This window comes from Lutra lutra, chromosome 5 (genome assembly GCF_902655055.1).
Source record: "Lutra lutra chromosome 5, mLutLut1.2, whole genome shotgun sequence".
Lineage (NCBI taxonomy): Eukaryota > Metazoa > Chordata > Mammalia > Carnivora > Mustelidae > Lutra > Lutra lutra.
Window position 1 is genome coordinate 98,223,729 of NC_062282.1, and position 25,878 is coordinate 98,249,606.

General features: G+C 41.8%; 1 pseudogene; it reads right to left on the reverse strand.

Annotated features, from left to right (window-relative positions):
* Positions 1–23,136: 23,136 nt before the first annotated feature.
* LOC125101178 (stathmin-2-like) lies at positions 23,137–23,621 on the reverse strand (annotated as a pseudogene).
* Positions 23,622–25,878: the final 2,257 nt, after the last annotated feature.

The window sequence follows — 25,878 nt, forward strand, 5'->3', positions numbered from 1 at the left end:
GTTCACAAAATACCAATTCCTAGGAAACAAATCTCATTTTCCTGGTAAGTTCATTAAGTTTTCATCCACACCATTTTTGAAAAAGATTTTAATGAGCCATTTATTGGAAGTTTGTTAGGGGCCTACATTGTAGCTGCTATATTTTTATTGGTTTCTTTTTTATGAAAAGGCAAAACCAAAGTACACAGTGTTCAGAGGACTTTCTTAAAATGGGAGGCATCTGAGTCACAGAAGTTAAATTCTCTAAGCTTCCGGTCCCATAATATCTTTCTTTAAATACACTTTTGTCCTGCAGCTTCGCTTTACCAAGATCACAGAATGATTCTGTAGGAAGAGGAGACTCCATGTGACCTGCCTACACGGCAGTGAAGCAACCTTCCTGGAACGCGTTTCTTTTCACCCTCCGAAGAAATCATGTTTTAAACAACAGAGGTGGCAGGAATTTGGAAGGAAAAAAAAAAAAAAAAGAGTAAGTCCAATGTTCTTTTAAAAAATAGTGTTTCTTAAAGTATAGATCAATAGCATAAGCCCATATTTCAATACTGTCATGTTTTCTCACTCATACTATCTATAACTTAGTAGGCTCTTAGGAAGAAAGAAAAGCAAATAGTCAAACTTGTCTAAAGATAAATGACAAAATGTTCCAGAACAGCAGTGAAAACCATTAAGATCAGTGGTTGATGCATATGAAAACACCTCAGATTACTTAAGAAGGGTTCTTTTATATAATCAAAGGTTATTTTAAAAAAGATGAAGACCCCAAACAAACAAACAAACAAAAAAACAAACAACAAAGAAGGGAACTTTAAGAGAAAATGGAGCAAGAATTTTATACAAGGAAACAAGAATAGATTTAAATACATAAAGTGGAGGAAGATGAAGGAGTCAACAGGGCTATTAAGAGAGAACGCAAGAAATTTCTTTTCTTAAGTGGGAAAGATGGCTTTAGAAATGAAATGACTTCTTTGTCTCAGTGTGTGAGCAGGATACATGGGGACAGATGCCAGAAACAGGCACATTTCCCGAAGGAGGAAGAAATAGAAAATTGGTTTCCTGCCAGAACAGGTGGCGTGCTGACATGGACATATCTGACAGGCAGCATTCTGAAGCTTTCCAAGGGTCTGACCAGGCCAATCTGAGGTTGTCTCTGAGACTTGAGGGCAAGGCAGCACGGGGAAGGCTCAGTGAGATGGTTTCAGATGGTTTAGGACACATGGGGAATAGCAGTAGAGGGTGAGCACAAGGCTGAAGGTTGGGCTAAACTCATTTAGAGCTCACGGTCTGATATTTTTAACCATCCATTTTGGGAAAAGAGCCAAATGTCTGGTTAATTTCAGGTGCAGTTAGATATTAACTCACTCAACTCCCTTTGACCTTCTTACTGTGAAAGCTTTATCAGGACTTTTCTTTCTTCTTTCCTTTTTACTTCTTTCTCCTTTTTTCTCGGCAGTGGTGGTACTGGTGGTTAATAAGTGGGTGGGTGGGTCTGAGATTGGGAAAGAATATGGAGGTGGGGGTGAAACACTGATGTACAATGTTCCTACAGACCAGAATTCTGTGCTGTTTGTCTAACCCCCTTTCATTATCATCCGTGACTAGGACTCTAAATGGCACTCCTACCCAATCACAAAAATGTTTAAATAATAATCTGGGGCTAGGGGCACCTGGGGTGCTCAGTGGGTTAAGCCGCTGCCTTCGGCTCAGGTCATGATCTCAGGGTCCTGGGATCGAGTCCCGCATCGGGCTCTCTGCTCAGCAGGGAGCCTGCTTCCCTCTCTCTCTCTCTCTCTCTGCCTGCCTCTCTGTCTACGTGTGATCTCTCTCTGTCAAATAAACAAATAAAATCTTTTAAAAATAAATAAATAAAATAAAATAAAATAAAATTACTATCTTTCCCTCCACCTAACATTTAAAAAAAATAATAATAATAATCTGGGGCTAGATCTGGGATAAAATCATCAAACCGAATAGTGATGACTTGAGAATAACTTTTCTGCCTGGCAGTAACTGAGAGGCAGTAGAGAGTGTAGTTACATGCATGGGCTCAGAAATAAGACTACTTGGTTTTGAATCGTCAGCCTGCTTATTGACACTGACATTGGGTATTGAATGACATGATCTTGGGTATCAAAACTTCCAGTGCCTTAATTCCCTCAGCTGTAAAGCAGGAATAATAGCAGCACTTCCCTGGGGCAAATGTATCCCTATGCCTCTACCACACTGTTTCTTCTCCCTCCTGGGAACACAGGAAAACCACACTTCTCATTCTCTTTCTTCATCTGTGTGGGGCCCGGTGACCAGTTCTGACTATTAGAATGTGGGCAGAAGCAGGAATGACACTCCTGGGCTGACCACTAAAACCTCCCACGAGATCCTCTGGGCTCCTTCTCTCCTTTCATGGTTTTCTTCCCAGTTGCAGAGATCCAGGAGAAGATTCTGAGACCCCTAAATCTGCTGCTGCTTTCCCAAACCATGGTGTGAAAATATGTCTGCCAATCATGTACGTGACAGTGAGGTATGGAAGAAATCAATCTTTTACTGTATGAAGCCACTAAGATGGGACGGTGTTTGTTATAGCAGTTAGTCCCTTCTAATACCTCAAAGTATTGGTTCCCCATGACTAAAGAATATAGCACGAAGTCATTATAAAGATTAAATTAATTACCATCCAAGGAAACTATCACAACAGTATACATGCTAGGCTCTCAATAAATATTACCTCACATATCAATATAGAATTGGCCAATTGGGAATATCCAAAAATACCACTTGGTCCATTAACTCTAACAAATACTATTTGCACCCTTTCAGCAAATTTGGGCATGGACTGGGCCACCGATCCCTCACAGTTGTTGAACTGCCTCAATGATATGCTGCAAATAATCACTTTGGGACAGACTGGGCAAGACACGATATTCACATGGTTGGAAATCTGCAAGAACCTCTAAGTCTCAGGCGTTCTGGATGCTCAGAGATACCTTTCCATAAAACATAAGTTTCAGATGATCAATAACATGACTTCAAGATATCAATCAGGAATCTTGTGAGAGAAATCACACCAACCGTTTAAATACTTATACTGCAGTGCGTTTAGGTTTCTCAACGGTATATGCAAAGGGCTTACTTAGCACACAACATGCTAGGTAAGCCCATGCTAGGGATCTAATAAATTACAGCAATAAAAATGATAACAAATAGTATTTCTCACTATTATTTGAATACTTCTTTTTTCTTAGAACTTCAAGGGTGTGTCTGTTGTATGCTTTCTATCTGGCGCTCTTTAGAAAGCAATATTCTATCCTGAGGCAGCTGTGGCCTTGCTTATTACACATTGCCATCTTTCCTAACACTTCATCTACTTTTTCCTTCCTGCAGTCAGGGGCCATCACTTGTTCTTAGGCTGGCTTGACCTAATGAGGCTAATCGGTTCCTGCCCTTGTTAGAACATCCTTTACTTACTTATCAACTCCACCCTTGTTGTATTATTGAATATCAAGCACTAGATATGCCACATCACAGAGATTTCAACAATAATTAGGCAGCAGAAGATGATTTTTCCAAAAAAAATTAGTCTCAGCTCTAGAATTCCCCTTCTTTTGTATGTAGGTTCAGGTCAATAGATAAAGACCTTAATGTTCCTTTAATATGGAGATGAGCAAACCGGCTGCTTTTAAGTTTGGCAAACTCTATCTGGCTATTTTTCAAGCATTATATGGCTGGCAACTTCTCAAATGTATTCTGCCAAACACTTTTTCCCCTTAACCTCCAAGTGTGTATGTATTTCAAAGGGAATTTAAACCATAAATTTCTGATTTATTCTTAACTGATCAAAGTCATGGCATCAGTCTTGATCAACACTTATAGGTTCTAAATTCTGTTTCTTTGACCCAGGAAACCTACAGAGGCTAGCAACAACCACCTCCTAGCAAAGAAAGAAAACCAGCTGTCTGGGCCTGGGATACAGCTAGCTCACATCTGTCTTTCAGATAATATATATATATATATATATATGTATATATATATATATATTTTAATTTATTAAGATTTTATTTATCCTTTTGAGAGAGAGAAAGCAAGAGCAGGGGTAGGGGGAGAGGGTGAGGAGAAGCAGACTCCCTACTGAGCAGAGAGCCTGACGTGGGGCTCGATCCCAGGACCCTGGGATCATGACCTGACCTGAAGGCAAATGCTTAACTGACTGAGACACTGAGGTGCCCCATTTTCAGACAATATTTAAAGTAACTTTTCCCCCTTTGAATTCTAAAGGAAGGGTCAAGAAAAAGATAAAAATGTTCCCAAATCTCTCTTTTGATATCAACATGAAATGGAAGAAGTCCCAGACACTCTCAATGAGAGAGGTCTGGGGGCAGCAGTGTGGTTGGAAGAGGGTGGATGCCAGAGTCTAGTCCCACAGCTTAGTTGGCATGGCACTTTACATAAGACTGAGAAAACACACACTGTCCGTATCAAGGAAAAAGCAGGGCAATAGGGAAGGGAGAATGGTGGGGGCTGTTGGGGGGAGTGAATATGGTAGTAATGGGGATTCTTGGTACTCCCTCCAAGCCACTCTTTGGGACTGTGTCTGACCTGACAACACCAAAACTGGGATCTAGTATTTTGGGGGCTCCAATTTCTAGAAGCAGAAAGAACCACTAAAATCCTGGCTAGGCAAGAGTGACAATAAAAGGCAAATGTTTACTAAAAGTGTACGGACAAAGCATGCCAAATTCAGCCTGGTTAAATGCCCAGGTTACTTTGCTGTGATCCATTTTTTTCCCTGGCAACGTTTTATACTATTGGCTCTCCTCCCAAAGATGACAGAGCATCATGTGAGTATGTACGGAGGATGGTCACTCTGTAAATATTCCAGGGAAGGCTTGTCTCCTAGAAAGGCAGGTTAAAAAATTCCATGGATTTATTTTGGCTGCTTGTGATATAGAACAGGATGAAGTGGTCTTACCTCAAAAAGATGGGAGATAGCTTTGGACTGTCCCAAGTATCAGTAACCATGCAGACATTTGTCAGTTTACAAACCAGCTTTAAAGTCATGTTTCAAAGATGTACCTCCCCTTCTAGTCCCAGAATAGATCCATAAAGAACAAAGTTTTAATTTATAAAAGGAAAATGTTTAAGATGTCTGCTTATCAACAACCACTGAATGTTATTACATTAGTTATAACTTCCAAAGACAAGTTTGTTTTGTTGTTTTTTTTTTTTTTTTAAATAAAACCAAGTATGGTGGACAGACTCTAAGATGGCCCCATGATTCTTAGTTCTAGATTCTTGGTGTGCATATTCTTGTGTAATCTCTTCTTCTTGTGTATGTGTAAGACCTAGAACTTGTTTCTGACCCAACAGAATATAGCAAAAGTGATAGGCTATGACTTCAACTGTTATGTTGTGTTATGTAAGACTCTATCTGGCTGGCAGATTGGCCCACATGGCAAGGGGATAAAGCAGCCTCCAGGGCAGCTTCTGGCTGACAGACGCCAACATGCCAGAGGCATCAATCTTACAATTGGAAGGAAATGAATTCTCCCCAAAACCTGAGGGAGCTTAGAAGCAGATTCTTTCCCAGTTAAACCTCTAAATGAGAATGTAGCCCAGCAGATACCCGGATGACAGCCTTCTGAGACCCTGAGCAGGGTACCCTGTTAAGTTGTGTCCAGACTCCCAACTCACGGAATCTCTGAGGTAATAAATGTGTTTCATTTTAAGCTGCTAAGTTGGTAGTAATTTGTTGTTCAGCAATCGATAACTAACACATCAAGTGTCCATCACACATTTCTACTTCTCAGAGGTTTCATATTAAAACAATGAAAAAGCAAGCTGAGCTCTGTAGTTAGCTGACGTTATAAATGGCACAACGAACCACAACTCCACTACTGCCAAGTTACCACCAGAGTAAAATGAGATGAACATTTTGTCAGGGATAGGCCTTTCCTCACCTCTCAGCACAGTTAGGGAAAAAACCCATAGTGAATGTTAATGTGTCCCTCAGGCATTTGAACACTGTGTCAAGGAAATGTTTTTTGGAACAAAGAGAACCCAATACATGGAAGCTTTCCTTACCCTAAATTCACTAGTAGAATTTCCTTAAGACCCCCGATCCAAATAGAAGAAAAAATTAGGAAAGCCAACATATATTTATATTTGCATCATCATTTGACTGTGAATTGCAATTTTCAAAAATCTTATTATACCCACAAAGAAATCCATATTTCTTACTCTGACATTCAAGGCCTGTAGACTCTGGCACAACCTGCATCTTTGACCTCCCTACCACCCTTCCTGTTCAGTATGTCTGCCCTACACAGGTCTCGCTCCTATTCCTTAAGCACACAAAGTTATGCCTGCTTCTAAGTTTTCTATCTGGAACATGCACCAGAATTTTCATGGATATGTCCTCAGACTACAGGCTCAATTGTCCTCTCCCTCAGCAAGACCTTCCCCAGTGATCCTGAAGGCCCTCTTCCCACCCAGTCACTCATTTCTATGTTAACTACTTTTATTTCCTTCAAGATTCTAATACTATCTGAAATGACTTGTTTATGGGTTTACATAGGTGATAATTCTATGTCTCTCACTAGAATATGATTGCTACATAGCAGATGCTCAATAACTACTTACTGAATACATAAATAGAGATACAATTATCATAAAAGACCACTAATACTTGATTTATTTTTCTTCATTGCTCCTTGCACACTCTCTCACAGGCCTGAAATCCCATAGTGGTTTTGCCACTAACTAAGCCGGCATTTTGCATACACCCGCACACACACACCACTATACAAAGTATCTTCAGGCAAACAGAAGCTGGAGAAGTCAGAGTTTTGCCCTATACAAATCAACTGGGCGGGGAGATGTAGCACCCATAAATTGATCAAAATCTAACTATAAGGCATTCTCTACACCACTATCTGGGCCAAACTATATACAGAGTTACTTAGGGAGTGTAAAGGGGAGTGATTTGATAATCCTTGAGATGGGTGCGTCTGAGGGAGAGAAGGCTGGGCATTCAGAACGAGGTGAAAGGACTGAGGGGAAAGCACTAAACTCCTGGAGATGATGTATCCATCTCCCAGAAGAAACTATATCTCTAATCCAGAGCTTGCCTGGGCTTTGGGATCACTTTAAAACAAACAAACAAACAAACAAACAAACAAACAAAATGCTAGCCTCTACCTAACTGAAGATAATCGATATTGGCCTCAACTCCAAGTAAATCAGAATCTCTGGGGACTAGGTGGGTTTGGGATGAGTATTCTTCCAAAGGTCCCCCTGAGTCAATGTGCATGCAGGGTTGAGAGTCCCTGTCATCCTGAAACGCCATTACTGGGCTCAACTGATGAGAAGCTCTCCAGGATGACGAGCAGAGGCAGCAACAGGTAACAGGTAAGGTTCTGGAGTCGAATAGCCCATGTTTAAACCGAGGCCCTGCATATGACTGGGTACTCTTTGGCACGTGACTTAACCTCTGTGAGCCTTGTGTATATATCTGTTGCCTAGGGAAAAGAATTGTAGTTAACTCCTAAGGTCAATGGAGAACTAAATAGAGATAAGGCTTATAAAGCCTCAGACACTATGCCTGGCACATGGTCAGAAATCAGAAATTTTCATTGTCTTTATTATCTATATCCAAGAGTGTCTATTCTTCATTAAGGTACTGGGAAGTCCAATGTGTCCTTCTGAAGTCTTTGCTTCTGTCAGCTTTAACAAATTCTCTTAATTCTGACCAAAGCCTGGACTTAGCACAGTTACAAATTCAAACACATTTAAGCAGGACCACAAAGAAATAAGACAAGGCTGAGATAAGTCCACCTGGGAGCAAATGAGCATCTTAACGGAGAGTGAAATCATGAGCGATGGGGCCAGCTGGCTCCTCTGATGAAGGTGTCCTGGAGCTCCCAGTGTCAGAATAGCCCTTTCTGGAAAAAAAAAAAAAAAAAAAAAAAAAAAAATTACAGGGCGTTTAAGTGAAACATGGCAAAGATTTTCCACATTACTTGGATCAACAGTGCTGTCCTTCCCCTCATTAGTGTGGACACAGCCCTAGAACCCAGATTGTACCATGAGTCACTCCCTATCTACCTCACCCTACTTCCCATCACTTTACTCCAAAGTGCCCTAACATGTGGCGGGCCTAATAGTTTTCAGACAAGTCATTTAAACATTTTCCTCAACTTCTCAAAACTAGCAATGTGCCAAGAATGAAACCATTTAGATCATTTCTACTTCTCAGCGAGGAAGTTTATTCATTTAAGTGTTCAGAATTCACAGCATAATTCCAGTTTCACATTTCTGTATTATGTTTAAGATGCCTACCCTGTGGCCACATAGGGCACCAATTTGGAAATCTTGAGCATAGAGACCTTAAATCCTAGAAGGGAAAAGCTTTAGGAGCAGTGGGTTTTAGAAACGAAGCCGTAAAGGGGCTGCAGAGGGGGAAACTGACAAGAAACGTAAGAGCTCAAAGAGACATTGGGTCAAAAGTTTCAAAGGCTCTGGAAAGTCAAATAAAATAGGAATACAGAGGTGTCCTTTTAGCAAAGCAACACTCTGTGGTGTTCAGCAAGTTTAACCTCAGTTATTGTAGTTTCAAGGTCTAAAATATACATTTGGGTTTTCTTCTGTAGTTTAAAAAATGCACTTCTTGTATATTGCTAAATGCTTAGAAAATGAAGGTTGGAAGCAGACCTTCTGATCCTTTGATGATGGTCAACGCTGGGGTAACATTCAGGGTGACTTTAAGTCTCTTTATTAGTCTCTTTAGTGGCATTTGAAGCTTGTATAATGAGCATTTATTATTTCTGTACCACTAAAAGATACATTTCTAGGCAAAATGTGTGTTTTACAAAAAGGCTCTGGACACTTTGGAAAGAAGAAGTGCATTTAGAAAATCCCCAAAATCTTCTGCTGAGTGAAGAAAGGGCTGTCACTGAGTACAAATTTTAAATATTTAGCGAGCTGGGAAAATCTTTCTGCCCTGGAAAGAGAAGATGAAAAAGACTCCTGGTCAGAAAAGCACAGCCCTTCTGGCTCCCCCGGGTGGCTGTGAGCGACTCAGCTCCCTTCCAAAGGCTCGTGGCCGCCAAGGTGACAGTAGACACCCCACCACATGCATTCATGGAGGGCAGACCTCCGAGAAGCCTTCTTCTCGCCAAAGATTTAAGTCTCTGTTTCACAAATTCAATCAGTGCTTTTCATGATTCCAAAGGACTCCGGTTCACCTTTTTTTTTTCCTCTTCGATCATTCAACTCGGAAACATTCCTTTCTGTGGATTTTCGTGAACTCCTGCCCAACACCAGGTGCAAATTGAAAAACTCCCACTGGCCAACTTCAGCATAGGGAGGACTACTGTTCTTTCAACAGAGCCCTCTTTCAGGCCAGGGGTTCAGATCTTCACCCCTGGGCACACGAGTCAGGGGTTTCACTTTGATCCGCAAGCATCACTCATGAAAAACTCCCTCTCTGTGGTGGCTGCGTCTGCAGACCCCCCAGCCTAGATTCTCAGCTGCATCTGGCTGTGTGGACCTGGACATTCATCGGGGAGGAAAGCCGGAGGGATTCCTTGCCCATCTTAACCTTGAAATGTACAACCGTCCCTGGCTCAGACATGTAATTTTCCAGCCACCATGGTGTATGTGCAGTTGACATTATCATTTGGCAAATAAATACTTTACAGCAAGTTACCCTCCTTGGCTTGCAGTTCAGAGACTAATGGGTGGTCTTTCCCACTTGGGGCACTCCACAGACGGATCACAGCTGTGCCACCAACATCCAAGGTAGGACATGGGTGCCTTCAGAAACCAGCCGGTTAAAACAGGAATTCAATTCTGGTTTCAACTCAGCTCTGCATAGTACTTGCGGTATGAGCAATCACCCAATTAAATTTTATTTTACGAGCCTTTACTGAGCATCTACTTTGTAATTTCAGCTGCCATAATTAATCCAAACACCTATTATTGAATTGAATTGCCACCTCCAGATCTTGTGGAGGGATTGGAAGAGCAGGATTAGTTCTTTATATTTGCCTCCAGCCTCTGTATAAATATTTTATCCTCTGCTAATTGAGGTTGGGGTACACACGGCTAATAATAAATCCTACTATTAGAGTTTTCCTGATCTGAATTCATTAGATTTGCGCTGTGGATGTGGCAAATAAACATGACATCCAAATTCCCCAGTTGAAGTACAGGAATGGGGAGCTTGGAGTAAGGTTTTCTGGTGTTACAGGCAGGCTGTGTCTACCTGTTTTACAGCTTGAAGCCACAGTTCAGATTACATCTTGGAAGAAAGACACCAAAATAACAGATTATAAACATTACAGAAAGCTCCTGATCTTACCCTGAAAACTAGCTGTATCAGTGAGTGTCCTGCTGGATACAGATGGTTCATTTGTATTGAATTAGACTATTCACAATGGCATGGACAAGGTTTCAGGGAATAGACCAGAACAAGGCAGTGCTCCACGGCTAGTAGCAACTAAGAACTTCTGCTACCACTGGAAGCCCAAATACACAAGAAGGAGATGATACCAGAAGTAGGAGAAGGCAGCTAGAGAGGCAGCATTGCCTAAAAGGGACTACAGCTTTTGGCAGAAAGACAAAGACAAACCATAGCAACCAGAAGTAGGGAGGCAGGGGATTAATAACTCAACTCCCTCCTTCTCTTCCTCCTTCCTGATCCCCTGTTGGTGTCTCCTATTAGCCAAGGCTAACAGGGAGCTGGAAGGTTAAGGGGGTATGGGGTGCATATGGGTCAGCTTCCTGGGGTACATAGAAGAAAGGAGAAGAGTAGAGAGGGGGTGGGGTGAGGGGGCACGCAACACTATCGAGAACACCCCCTGGTTTTAAGTGCAATGAGTACCTGAAGAAGGGCACAGTAAATGCATTCTTTCCTGGAAGCTTAAAGCCAATGTGTAATTAAGGAGTTGATGCCTGAGCCGGCTCTTGTATGGGTAGAAGTCAATCTAGATGGAAGGGGAAGGCACTGTGGGCTTAGAGGGACTGTGGGGAAAGGAATTTCAAAGGTGTATGGCCTAAGTCTAGGGCAAGATGGGAGCGCCAGAAGGTGAGGGGGCCAGATTATAGAATGCCATGCTGGGTAGAGGCAGTGGGATTTTTTTTTTTTTTTCCAGAGACAGCGAATGCACATGTGCACACATGAAAACAAGGGCGAGTGGGCAGGGTGGGTGGGCCTGGGGTGGCGGGCAGAGGGAGAGAGAATCCCAAGGAGACTCCACGCTGAGCAGTGAGCCTACATGGGGCTCCATCCCACAACCCTGAGGTCATGACCTGAGCCAAAATCAAGAGTCAGAGGTTCAACTGACTGAGCTATCCAGGCACTCTGGACGTGGGATTTTTTATGGACTTTCAGCAGTGAAGTGTTATCATCAGACCCGTAGTTCAGAAAGGCTGTCAGCTACGTAGGCATGGGATCAATGACACTGCTGAGCTTCAAACCCTTTTCTGGAAACAAGCAGAGCAAAGAGATTAGATAATCAAAATAAATAAAAGAATTTCTTCTGACTATGACAGCCCCAGAGAACTTGGTGCAGGTAACAGCTGAGGAGTCAGTAACCCAAACAATCATTGGGCTTAATTATCTTCCCAAAAGATAACCTTCCTCTAAGTTCGATATATCATCCTTCCACAGAATCTATGGACATTCTTTGTATCTAGAACAACACTAAATATATCGCACAGAAGGGCTGGGTCCTTTTGTGTCATAGGAAGCTCATAAAGAGCCTTCCTTGGCACCTAAAGTCCCCTCTGGCTGACCTTTTTTGCTGCTCTCCTACACGACTGCAAATGGCTGCCCCATTACTTCATGTTGAAATATGCATACATCATAACCTGTGCAGTTCAGTTAGTTGTTACTTTTGATGAAGTAGACTGGAACCCCCTTGAACACACCATGCCAAATCCTGCTGTGTGTCCCTCACTACCACCCCCAGTGCTAAATATGCTCCAAACATAAGTAGGTATTTGGTTTTTCAAAAGCATATGCTCATTTCTTATGCAGGAAACAACTCGTGCTTTGAAAGGAGGGGTTCCCTACAACTCACCAAGGTGTCTCTCCCTAAAACAATCTATGCCTTTAGGTATCCTAATCTCTGAGCACCAAACATTTATTTAATCAGAACAACTATTTTTAACATCTATAATATACCAGCCTAGAGAGTCAATGAAAAACAATAATTTTGAACATAAAAATAAGGAAATGTGTGTTAATGTGTGAGTGAATTTAAAAAATGACCTATTGTGTTACCTTTCCCAAATAATATTTAAAATTTTGCAGACCTTCAAAGCCTATTCAAAGACTGAATATTGTAGAAGTTTTAAACACCGTGGCAGGGCTAGCAGGGAAGGTATTTTTGGTTAGGGAAGCATTTTAGCATTTGCCATATTATACCTCTCACAGCACAAAGGGCTGCTGGAGCTCTGGATTTAGGAGAACCAACTCCCACTCTTAAAACCTTGCTGAACTGTCACCTTTTCCATGGAGGCCTTTCAGAGGACTCCCTGCGCAGTCCCTGGGAGTCACTCCAAATTCCACATCCTTGCAGCTAGTACTGCTTAAAATGGGGTTCTCAGTCATGCTCTTCAGGGTAACCTGTGCATCTTGGTAAGGCTGCATCCCATCAGTACCATCCCTGGTTCAAATCATGCTAGTTCACATACATCTATCACCTCCATTAGACTGTGAACTTCTTAAACATGGGAGCCATAGATGAATATCCTTGTTTCACAAAGCTGGTGCAAGTCCCGGAAAATAGTAGATTCTTGTTAAATGTGATCCTTTTCCCACAACTGTAAGAGGTCCCTATGTATCACCATATTCAGATGCCTTATCTTGCTCCCAGCCAACATATTCTAAACATCAATTTCCACATAACAAAGTGCCACAGAAACACGGTGTTACCTCCAAAGAATTCTACTGGTCAAGCAGTCACAGAGGTTATCCAGATTCAAGCTGAAGACCCCATCTGTCATTGAAGGAACGTTAAAGAATTTGTAGCCATCTTTAACCTACCTCAATAGCACTAGCTAGGCCTGTTAAAAGAAGATGGGCCGTAATTCTTTAATCATATTGTCTGGCTTGGGAAATAGAGTTCAAAAGAGACAGGAAAATGTATAAAACAGAACAGAAAAATCCAAATCTTCTAGAGCCTGTGGCCCTCTATAGCTTACTGCCTAACTCAGCTACATTTAAATCCCATTGTATTCTCTAATAGTTTTCTCTCCCAGAAGTAAACTGGACATTTCAATGGTGGTGAATGCAGTAATTGGTACTCTTTATCAGCGGTGGGGCAGCATCAGAGATTAAAGCTGCAAAAGTATTAGAAAGTCTTGGGGATGGGTCTAGGGTACTGAGCCCAGAAATCCTCCTCTCGGGATTCTTTTAGCTTGACTTGTGAGGGTTCACAACTTGGAATGACCCTTGACTAGAAATATTTGCAAACTGGCAGCTCTAATCCATCCATATACCTAAATCAGACATCTGGTGATCCATTTCCCACAACTGAGAAGTAAAACCTCACCCACCTTGTTCCATGCCTGGACAAAGTGCATGACCTGACAAACAGACATGGGATCAACCAATGTGGTGGGCTATTAGGTAGTCAAAGTGAAGAAATTTACTTGGTCAACACAGAAACTAAAATAAGTCATCCTTGTGAAGTTAGGTTAAAGTGGCATTTGAGCTAAAAGCCCTTTTGTTGAGCTTGAAAATTCTTGACCAAGGGGTGGGAGGCATAAAGTGCTTTATGAGTCATGAGAAGGTCAAAGATCACCTTTCAACTTGTACAGCTAGCCCTAGCTACTACCATGGCTTGCTTGCTCACCCTCTTGCCCCCTCCTCTTCACCAGCTTCATCATCTCTGTCCAAGACACAGTCTATCTGTAATGAATTTGGATCCAGTTCAAGGAATACACAGGAGGACTTCAACTCCCAGAGCAGCCTGCTCTGTAGGAGGGACAGAGAAAAGAAAACACCCTGGGGCGGCTCTGTATATCCAAAAGATTAAAAATAATTAAACAATAAGATATTCAACTTGGATTATTTCAGAACAGTGATTAATGGCTCTTCTCTTTCTAACAGTGCCCTCCCCTAAGCAAATCCTTCCTAACCTCGTTTCAGAGAAAATGTTGGTTAACACTCTATTGGTTTCATTCCACGTACTCTTAAGTAAATCAAGGTTTATTATGGCCCTGACATTCATACCGATCAACTGCCTCCCTCTCTCCTCTCCTGGCATAATTTGAGGGTCAAAGAAAGGAGACATTTTCAAAGGCAGCAGTGCTTAACTAAGAATTACCTAACTTGCCAAGTCAATAAAGGGTAGGTCAACCAGTATGCTGCTGCTGGAAGGAGAGGTCAGAGCCTCGGTGTCTCCTTGCCCCGCGCCATGCCCACCACAAAATAGCCACTCAATAAATGTTTGTTGTACAAATACACTATAGAAACAAATGTTATGGGCACCTGGGTGGCTCAGTTGGTTAAGCGACTGCCTTCAGCTCAGGTCATGATCCTGGAGTCCCAGGATCGAGTCCTGCATCAGGCTCCCAGCTCCACGGGGAGTCTGCTTCTCCCTCTGACCTTATCCTCGCTCATGCTCTCTCTCACTGTCTCTCTCTTCTCTCAAATAAATAAATAAAATGTTTAAAAATAAATAAATAAATATAAAAAAACAAAAGAAAGAAACAAATGTTATCCTTTTTTGAAGTAGGAAAGCCAATCTTTTTCACAGGGTCGCAGATTGAGGTAAAGCAGAGGTGATGTTACATGGCTGCTCACGTAGAATTTCTCAGATACCCTAATGGGCTCATGTGTCCATTCAACAAGCATTCTGAACACCCACTATGTGCCAGACTCTGAATTCCATTTCCTAGTGTATTAAAATTGGCTATGCTCTAGCAGAGGTGGCAACAAATTGTAAATACATATCCCACCAGACGGTAGGTAGCAGTTCCACTGCACTCAGTGCACAGAACATTGAGGCACTCGGGAATTATTAGTTGAATAAATAATAATATAGAAAAACAACAGCCACAGATTATGTTAAGCATGACAACTCCAAAGCTCATGTCCTTGAATCTTAATGTAGCCATCTCTTGGCGGCCCAGTGTATTTTGAAGAAATGGTGGATATTCTTAAGTCATTTAATTTGAACTGTAAGAATAGAACAAAAGCATAGATTTTTAGCCCTTTTGTTTCTCTTTACCTTTCTGTGGTCCTGCAGAGAGCCATGTGCACTGGCAAAGTCAGAAGGTTCACTGGCAAGATGATGAAACCGTACAGGGATCGTGGAGATCATTGAAATGTGGCAAGCCCATTTTCCTAATTTCACGATAAATATAATTTGAAATAAAACCTTGACCTCTGACTAAATGATAAGATTAACATTAAACTAAGCAACTCTTAACACATTTTCAACTACTTCCCCAATAGACTCTGTCAGCTTCCAATGTGGACTTCCTAACAAAAGGCAACAGTTTTGATTCTGTATCTCCAATAGGTGACATGCAAACAACAACGGTTCATTCTTAATCAACTCCACTTGGTCACATCTTCCTTTACTCACCCAAGCCAGAAGTTTCCATGTGGACAACACTGACTCCCTTTTCTGATAGGAAGGAATGGAGAAAGTCCTTACAGGGATGGGTTCAAGGAGACTGAATGGTCACACTGTATGTTAGTTGAAAACAACAACAACAACAAATCCTTCCATCCTGCAGCACTGCTGTCAAAAAGCAACTAAGCGTAGCCTCTCTCTAAGTTGGACCTGAGCCCCTGAGCATCCCATACAAAATATAACTCCCTGATTCTGACTGAAGTCCCTGTCCCTGCATAAGCAAGGAACTGATCCCACCACCCAGAGAATGTTCTGAGGAGCCACAGAAAGATTGACTCCATCAGTTATAGCAAAGACTCCCAAGGCACTGTCCTCCTAACAAGCACAGAAGCACTGGGCTGAGTGCTTTTTGATAATATTATCAATACTTTCTTTCATTAATACCACAAATCAGATTTCTTAAAGGATGAAGCTTCTAATAAAACAATCTTGATATGTCTACCCAAGTGCCTACCTCATTGGCTATCAGCACGCTCACCTAATTTTTGGAATTCAGGAGGGGGGTCAATAAGGGAAAGCTGGCAGCTTCTGTAACAAACCACTCTAAACTGTAGTAGTTCAGCACCACAACCATTTATTTCCTGCTCATGTCAGTCTGTGAGGGTTGGATGATTCTCCTAGATAGTTCACCTCCATGGAATAACTCAAAGATCTTGTCTCCTCGTAGCTTGTACCACTGTCATCCATAGGAAATGGACTCCTTAAACATATCAAACGAGGAAAAAAAGAGCAAAGAAAACTGTCTAGAGAAATTTATATCTAGGCTTGGAAGGAACATATGTCATCTTTTGCCCCATGCCATTGGCTAGTATGCAGCACTGTCTCCAACTTAACTTCAAGTGAGAATAGGGAATTTAGACTGCCAGTGTGCCTGGTAAGAGGAGAGGGATTAGTAAGCACCAAACTTGTGTTTGCAATGAGGTTTATGTTTTATGACACTGATAGAATGAGAGGAATAGAACCATCCTAACAGTTTAAAAGTGCTGAAGAAAAGATCATTCTATGTAATGCTCCCTCTGCTGTAACAGCAAAAAGCGGAGAAGCTTAGTGCTGGGAGCATGTGCTCAGAAGTCATGTTGCTTCTGTCCACATCATGGCTCTGTCATGTATCAGTTATGTGATGGTGGGTAAATTGGTCAATTTCTTTGTGTATCAGAGTAATCTGCAAAATGGAGTTAATAGTATTTACCTCAAAAAGGGTTACTGTAAGGATTAAATAAGATGAAATATTTGAAGCACTTGTCATCGACTTTGGAGGCTGAAAGAAAGGGTAGCAACAGACCCATGGAAATATGAAGAACCCAACCTCTGAGATGGCATGAAATGAGAGGTGCTAGTGGACACGCATGGCAGGAGGAAGGGGCGGGGGGTGGGATTAGGAAAGTGTCCTCAATTTAGACCAGGAATTCCCTGGATTTCCAAAGATACAAGCCAGCCAGACATCAGATTAACCAGGCACCTTGTTAAAGATGAAACTGTTTTCTGCAGGAGCTAGTAGAAATGCACCCTTAAATGGATACAGAGATGTCTCATGGATGGCAACACAGGGGGAAAATGAATCTCCAAATAAGGACTGGAGCAACTGAGGGAACCAGAGTCCCTTTCACCTTCCCTTATCATTGCTTCTCTCCTCACGTTTATTTCATTCTTTTTCCACACTGCAACCGACTTTCTTTGTCATGATGGAAAATAGCCACTACCAATGTTTACATCTCTTCTACAAAGGTGGATAACCAAACAAAACTGGCATCTTACACCCAATTCCAAATCCCTAGGATCTGACTGGTCCAGTATTGTCAGGTGCCACCCTTGGTCCATTCAACTTCGGCTAGGCAAGTGGGTTCATAGTATGGGAACATGGCTTATGTAGTAATCCTGTGGATCAGGATGGGGAAATGATGGTTCCTAAAAGAAGGGTAAGTTCTGGGTAGACTCTTTCCTTCAGACTTCCAACATATTTTTAAGTATTGCCATTTCCACTGGGGATCACCTTAGTTTTTCATGGGCTTATAGTATCCTTTCTCTCCTATCAGGTTATACTATGATATGTATGTGTACCCCCCAAATTCAAATGTTAAAACCTAACCCCCAAGGTGATGGTATTAGGAGGTGGGGTCTTTGCAAGGTCATAAGATCAACACCCACGTTCTCACCAATGGAATGAGCACCCTTACAGAGGCATCTCTAGGGTACTCCCTGGTCCCTTCCGTCATGTGAGGACACGATGAAAAGTCAGCAATCTGAAACCCAGAAGAGGGCTCTCACCTGACTGTACTGGCACCCTAGTCTAGGATTTTCACCCTCCAAAACTGTAAGACATAAATTTCTATTGTTAATAAGCCACCCAGTCTATGGTATTTTGTTATAGTAGCCTGAACAGACTAACACAGATTGTAAGTAATGAAAGTTAAGAACCATGTGTACAATCTTTTTTTTATTCTGAAGTGCTACCACAGTGATCTATAATAGGCATTTAAAAATATGTAATGAATGAAAGAATAAATGATTAGTCTGGGGAAGGGACAAATCTTCCCAATTTAGTGGCTTTAAAAGGTCAGTGTCACACCCTTAAAGGACTGATTTACTTAAAGAAAGCGGATGAGTCATAAAGAAATGGTACAAAAGTCAAGCTGATATTTTTTAACTTTTTTTTAACTCTTTTTTTAGCTCCCTTTTTTTTTTAAACTCTCCTTGCAAATGACTGGTTAGAGGCTTTAAAAATTAACCTTGGCACTGACTACTTATTACTGTTGTATGCCAGTCCTTGGATGTAGCAGCTTCACCGAATACCCTGACCCTTATCCTTCTTGTCATCACATTCCTAAAACTGAATCTTCATGTAAACAGTAAAAAGTATTTTTCATCCTAATGTCACTATCACAGATGCACGTGGTAATTATACTTATTTAGTGCATTTGTTACCATAGCACTCAATTCTGAACTCTTTGTCTTTGTTGCTCCTTCATTCATTTGCTATCTGTTGAGGGCCTCCCCTGAACAAAGCCCTGGGTATACAACAGTGAGAAAGACCCAGGACCTCCCTCGCAGAGCTACAGTGAAGGTGAGAAGTCATCAGCAGGCAGGTACTTAGGAAACTACTAGTCCACCTTTTTCGTATTTGTGGTTCTGCAGACAACCATCACAAATAAAGAAACTTTAAAATATTTTCTGTTCCATAGCATGTAAGCAAAAAGAATCACTTGAAAGGTTACAAATAGGTCAAAGTAAAAATGTGCACCTAATTTGATGAATGAAATTGTATGCATTCTCTATAGTAACCACAGTCTCTAGTCTCAAGTGGAAGACTGACCACTGTTAAAGTGAAGACCCACTTGTTTTTCTTCCTTTCTAATCTTTTCTTCCATTAATTCTCATTGGCCTGGAGTTCAATTCCCAGAGGGTTTAGTTGTGAGAGAGGGCTCCCTGTGGGCCTGGGGAGTGTGGGAGTGAGAGATAAATGCAGTCTTGAGAGGTCAGCAAAAGAGGGATATGCATTTAATTTCACTTCCCTCCCTCATGACAGTGAACCACCTCAATGCCTCAGGTGGCCACAAGGTGAGAAATTTTACAGTCCTACTTGAGGAGTAGAGTAGTTGGCCCTTTCCTTTGGCTATTTAGCACTTATTCCCATAGCATTACCCAGTGAGAAGGAAAAGTCAATTGCTAATTCCCTCATCCCCTCATCATTGACAAGATGTCTCTTTGGAAACTCAATGGTGCAAATAGTTTCATGTGAAAGACAGAGGTCGCCATCACCCTTTTTCCTACAAATCTACCTGCATACTCCATTCCCCCATCACCACCTTCCAATGTAACTGTGGAAGACACAACCAACAAACCAACCAGCCAACAAACAGAACACTCTAAACGCAAATGGGACACAGACTCGTGATGTTAGCCAGCCTGAGAGGGATGCAAGCTTCTTGTTGGAGTTCCAGACCCCTTGCACATGTAAGTACACAGTTTGGTTTTGTGGTAACTTCTGGATCTCAGGAGGCTGCAGAATTAGCAGTCCTTGTGTGAGAATGTGGTTCCATTATTTATTCAGAGTAAATAGCCACATAAAAGCCCACAGGAGTTGTCAAAGCCAGCGTTCGACCAGGCCGGCGGGCAGAACTGTTCTTTCTTATGTCTTCTTCAGAGGCCCTTTCTAAAGAAAGCATCACCACATATTTAAAACTTGATGGGCTTGGTCTGACTTCATTTTGGGTGGTACAGAACTTTGTTTTTTTCCAACTTGGGAAAACAAGTACTGGCATTGAGGTTAACCTTGGGAGACTCACTACCTACTCTCCTCCCACATTTATAGATTGTTCCATTCTTACTTAGTTTCTTCTTCCAAAGAAATGTGGATTCATTGTTCTACCATTACTCTATTCAGCTTTTGCCAGTTAAGCGGTAACAAATTTCAACCCTTTCTGAGATGGCGGTTCTCTTCCTCATTTCTAGGGCCATATATCACAATGCCGAGGTTGGCCATTATCCACTTACAGCTGGGACTTGTCTGACCTAGACTTAGGTGCCAAATATATGAAGAATAGAGTTTGACAGTAGCCAAGGGCCTTTGTACTATCTTTGTGCACTTTAAAACCTTAGTAATTTAAGTTGTAGGCCTATGAGAAATAATCCAAAAGTGACTTTTAGAAGGCCATTTATTAAGTTTAAAACAACTACATTAGATAAGAACACATGCTGTATTTTCTTCCCCCAGAATCCATGACAAGTAAAAAGGCTTCCATAGATGATAAGGTGAACTGTACCCTGTGGTTAGCAGACAGAAGTCCTTAGCATTTGGGAGAAAAGAATTCAGTTTGTGTTTAAATGCCATTTATAACTTGTTTCTTTCACAGTTGCAGCCTGTTGTTAAACGTTTAAAAGCTGCTCCAGGATTTTATGATGTCTGAATTCTTAAAACAAAAACATGTTCACCTTTTTCAGAATTATTTAAATAATAACTTTAAAAAGTAAAAGGGCAAAAAATTAAGTACAAGGGATTTAATATAACCCATGTAAGGAAGTATCAAGGTCATTTAAGAGCTGGGACCCCTGAGCCAGAGGTGTCAGATGAGTCGTTCTCCTCATCTCTGAGACTCCTGGCCCCATGTGCACCTGGACCCATTCTATATTCCATCTGGATATGAGCTGGGCAGCACTGGGGACTTCAGCTTCAGAGAGTGAGGACTGAGTTTTGCCTTCTCTGTTTCAAGTCAAAGGACTATAGGGGCCTCCTCTGGCACAAAATAAAGGTGTCTTTACAGGCATGATGCAACCCGATGCCAGGAGGCATTTGCTGTTCAACATTGCCCTTATCTCTTCTGAGTAAGTGAGGATATCATCGTGCCCCAGCTCACAGTATAAGCCCCTGAGCTCTCTCAGTATCAGGTCCACACACATACACTCAGAATGACTCTGACATGAAATAGGCCTGAGTTCCAATTCCAACTCCACCACTTAAACCAGCTCTACGGTCTTGTTTCTGAGCCCCCGGCCCCTTCTCTATAGAATGAGAATAATAATAACTAACCCATGGCATGACTCTGAGATTTGATGAGAGGCTACATGCAAGGCAATTCCTACAGTTCCTGCAACAATCACTGGCAGTTATTATAATAAGTGATATGGATGAGGCGAAGTAAATGTTTGCTCTGAAGGAGAAATCACTGAAGTCATAGACTCTTTCATTTTGACATAAAACACCCATTTATATTGATGTTGTGAAAAACAGAGTCTAGAATTCTCTTCTTTGAGTCATTCCTGAACTTAGAATCAAATTCCAATGTCTATGCAGAGTTGGAATATAGCAGCTTCATGTTCAAAGCAGAAGTCCTCAATAATTAAGGCAGCTTAAAAATCCAATAGTTCTCTCCTGGGAGAGCTCTTCTCAGTTCTTTCTCTGAAAGGGTTCTTGAATCTGTTCCTTCTCCTTCTGCACTGCTTTTGTAGAGTTGTAATGGCTTCATCCTGATCTCCCTAACTCTAAAGGTCTACCTCCAGGCAACAGAGATAGAAAATACTATATGAACTCAAAAACATAGTCATTTGGAAATTTGCATTGCAAAAATTTCCATTGCTGTGATTTTTTTGGTCAACATATTGACTGTAGTTGATATTTCAAGTAACTATAAAAGAGGAAATTAGATTTTTGTGTTTATCAAAAAGCCGGAGGCTGGGTTATGAGAGGTATAGGTGTTGCTCCTTAGCAAGGCACACAGAGTCTGCACAATCCACCCCAATGTGTCTTTTCGGGCTCACCTATTATCACTTCCTCTATGAAGGCTACCTCAGTCTCGCTGAATTACAAATTATGTGGCCTAAGCTCCCAAACACCCTGTTCTTTCAACCTTACATCTTTGCATAGTTGGCTGCAACCATCTCTGGAATGACCTAAAGGCTCCCTTTCAATTTACAAACCCTCTTTTCAAAGGTCACCTCACAAAAGGAAAAGATCTGTAGTCCAAAGAGTCTGGGTTTGAATCCTGGCTCTGCTGTGTCCTGGTTCCATGACCATGAGCAATGAATAATCTTCAGTTTTCTCATCTGTAGGCGGCTCAGAGACCTCCATTACACTAGGATTAAAAAATCTAGGCACTTACCTATCCCTGACTCTCACTAGCTTGACCACCCTGTCCCTCCTCCAGCCAGTTTAAAGGCAAATTCAGTTCTGATTTCATGGTTTTGTTTTATTTATTTTTTTTTTTTCAAATAGATCCCATCTCCCCAAGTATTTTTAGGAACTGCTAAGGAAGACTATTGAACACGGACTCTAAATCCAGACCAAGCTAATGCATGCAGTGCATGTGGAGATTGGAATTTTGTTCTCATTGTTAATGCCACAGTCATCTCAGTCACCTAAAGGTAACTGACTTTCCTTGCCGGGTGGAGCAGATTGGCTGCCAGTTAGGAAGAAAATCTACCACCATCCCTGTCACCATTTTGATCCTCCTTGCTCAAGCCTTTGGGCACCATCACTACCATGTTTTAAAAGTTCTTTTTGGAGCAAGAGAAGAAGTTCCCATCAAACATGTTTTGGTCAGTCGAGGATTTCCCAAAATGAAGCAACGACACTGACTGGATTCCAAAGTTTGGTAGCTCTTCTTCCCCAGATACTGATGGATTGGAAATACAGGGCACACTTTATCCAGAAGTCTCCAAACCTTAAACCTTGAACAAATCTTTAATTGGATCAACTCAATAGGCTACCTCTACCCCTTTAGGACTTTTCTCCCAAAGGTTTTTCCACTGTTCCCACCTAAGAGTTCAAGTCCTTCTTAAGCCTCGGGACCCTCTTATGCAAATCAGTATATTCAAATGAATACTGGGAATGTTACAGAGATAGTATTTTATGTCCTGTCAAAGAAGCTTCAGTCACCATTCAGGGAGAATCTATGTGATCGTAAAATAGGGGTAAGAATATTTACCTAAAAGGATCCCAGAAAATGATAAATTATATTAGATGAGAAAATTTCTTTTTTTTTTTCTTAGCCTCATGGTTTTCTTTAATTTGTTCCATTTTCAGGATCAGCTTTTCCTCCACCATTTTGCTGAAGTTGTTCTCCTCCAAAGCCTTCTGAAGGACTTATCGCTCATGTTCCCTCTTCTCTGCCAATTGTTTCAGCACCTGGGCTTCCTGAGACTTACTTCTTTCCTCTGCAGCCTCCAGTTTTTTCTGGGTCTCCTCCAGAGACAGGTCCCTCTTCTCTGGAGAAGCTAAAGTTCGTGGGAATTCTAAGATGGGAGATGGTGGCTTCAGGATCAGCAAATAAGCCTGGCCAGAGGCACATTTGTTGATTTGCTTCACTTCCATATCATCGTAAGTATAGATGTTGATGTTGCAAGGTCTGGGGTAAAAACAAGAGCAGATCAGGGACAGCATGGCAGCTCCTTCATTTTTTCCTTGTAGGCCATTGCTGTCTTAGCCATTGTAAGGATGTGCAGATGCTGAGCGGTGGTGAAGGCAAAGGGTCCAGCTACAGCAGTGGAGAGAGCCTAGATTATTTCAAATGGCTGGTGTACTCCCAGGTACATAGTTCATTCTTAGGCAGATGTAAGCAACCAGTGCTCTAAACACCACATTAAAAGAGCTGCTTCTCTGGGCTCCTACAAAGGTTAGTATGATTTCTGTTTAGCTCTGACTACACTGTGTAAAAATTGTACTGCTCCCTGTTGCACTGGGACCATTTCTTCTTATCTCTATAACCTTACCACTCTACATCACCCTTGGCTTAGCACAGCACCTGGTATATCACAACCCCTAGGAATCCTTAAATGAGTGAGTTAAGAGGAAAATAGACCTGAAACAAGTAGATTCCAATTTTCCTTGCAACATAGATTTTAGCACATCTTCTGAAGCCTCTGCGTTCTTTTCCAACTCTAGGTGAAGGTGTTTAATTATTTTTTTTAGTCTCCAATACCAAGCCCCAGTATCCTATACATGGTTGACATTCAATGGATGTTTGTTGACAGTGATAACTGAGTTAACATTACCTAAGAACTGTTCAAACCATGACAAAATTCTAGGTATTATCATTAACCCAAATTCCTGAACACCTATCCCTCAAACAAACAAACAAACAAACAAAATATCTGTACCCTTATTGCTGACCCCTGTGAGTGGCTGCTCATGGTCTGGCTTATAGGTGAATTTACTCTCTCACTCCTATTATCCTGAAGGCACTGTGTTGCCCTGAGTCTAAAAGAGGCCTCAGTTCCTAATTTACCACCACTGTAAGAGTGATTTCAACATGGAAATCAGAGAGCCACATGAAAACTAAGGAGGCACCAAACTAGCAATTCCCATGCCTAGGTCTACAGTATCACCTGGGAATGTATTTCAAAAACAGACTCACTCTCCTGTCCCCTTCCCCTATCCCAGGTGTTTTATTAAGTAGTACATGGGCCTAGGAAGATGCATTTCCCAAAAACTCCACAGGCAATTCTGATACAGCCTTCTGGTTCTAGGGAGTGGAATCACCTTTGGAAATACAGTTGGGTCATCCATCAGGGCTCAGTTAAGGCTTTTCTAAACCCAATGGTCCATTGTGTTACAAAGGAATGTAGAACCATGGAAATGGGAAGGACACACAGGGAGTGGTACGGCAATATCCTCAGCCAACAGGATCTGTCGGGTAGAGAGATACATTTGGCAGAGATACGTGGGTACAATGGCATGGAATGTGAGAGCATAAGCCAAATGCTGATTTCAGAAAGCTAGGGAGGAATTCGGGATAGGATATGAATATTAAATAATAATAATAATAATAAGATAACTCCACAAACAGAATTCTTAAGGAGCAAGGAAGGAAGGAAGCCTAAGGAAACCTAAGGAAGCCATGCAGCAGTTCAGGAAAGGGTGTAGAGAGGTTCAGCTCTGGGGACTTCCAGTGCACAAGACAGGAAAGATTTCATAGGCACAGCAGTAAGATTGGCTCAAGGCTAGGTTCCTTTCTTGCTGCAAAAGGTAAAGTTGTGAATGCCACCTAGGGCCAGTGTTAGCCTTCTAGGATGTCTTACTCTGAGAGCTCTAGAATAATCCAACTGAATTTGAAGAATAGTAAAATCAGAGAATGTGACTCAAGGAAATGATTTCTTTAAGTGGAAAATATTTGACAGTATTTCACTAAACATTTTCTAGGTTTTTAAGTGGAGAAAAAGATACCTAAATCACATTGTTCCCAAGCCTCTGCTTCCACACAGAGAGGTCTGGGGATGACTCCCTAAAGGCACAAGTTGAGCCAGATGGGGGTATTCTCTGAATGGAACAAGAATCAAGAAGCCAGGCATAGGCAAAAGCAGTCCCCTGACACCATGGAGTTACCTTAGAGACTGGCACATATCAGCTCCAGGATGGTAGGGTGAGACTCACAACTTGGAAATATTCTTAGAGACAAGAAGAGTTCTATGTGTGAAAATGAAACCCCATTTTGAACTCTGTGTCAGGTACATTACACTTGCTGTTGATATTCCTTGTGCCTCTGCTGGGCCACAGGACCTCTCAATACCTCTCTGGCCCCTCTTTGGCCTTCACTAGGGAATGTAGGAATCCTGGGTCCCTGTGTGCCCTGCCCAGGCCACAGGGAATCACGAGTCCCCAGAATAGGTCTATGAGCCTAGACTCCACAGATGCTTTCAGTCCAAAAATGCTGTAGATGTGGCACTGAGACAAATGTGGAGCCACCCATGGTCATCATCAGAGAAACAGGCCACTGACCCTGTCTGATACTCTCTGGTTTGCCTT